Below are 444 nucleotides of genomic sequence, written 5' to 3' on the forward strand. Positions count from 1 at the left end.
ACTGGACTTGGTTTTTACCCTGGGTGTCAGCATTTCCTCTGTGGAATTAGTGGACATAACCATATCTGACCACAGATGTATTGTTTTTAGCTGCGATTTGCCTGTTACTCATGCCGCCTCACCAAGCTCCGTGTGTTCTCGCATCTTTAATGAACAAAGTGCTTCAAAGTTTTGCACATTCTTTCAGAGCCAAAGCCAACACCTGTCTGATTCCAACACCAACAATCTGGTCGATCACTTCAATCATATCTGCTTGTTGTCACTAAATATTACTGCTCCTCTAAAGGTTAGGCCTACGTCTAAAGCTAGTAAGCAACCCTGGAAAAATGACAGCATTCGCAGCCTAAAAAGGGAATGCAGGAAAGCAGAGCGCAGATGGAAAAAATCCAGCCTCCAAGTCCATTACCTCAGTCTGAAGGATTTATTAATTAACTACAATAACAT

Source organism: Micropterus dolomieu, linkage group LG05 (assembly GCF_021292245.1).
Source record: "Micropterus dolomieu isolate WLL.071019.BEF.003 ecotype Adirondacks linkage group LG05, ASM2129224v1, whole genome shotgun sequence".
Taxonomy (NCBI): Eukaryota; Metazoa; Chordata; class Actinopteri; order Centrarchiformes; family Centrarchidae; genus Micropterus; species Micropterus dolomieu.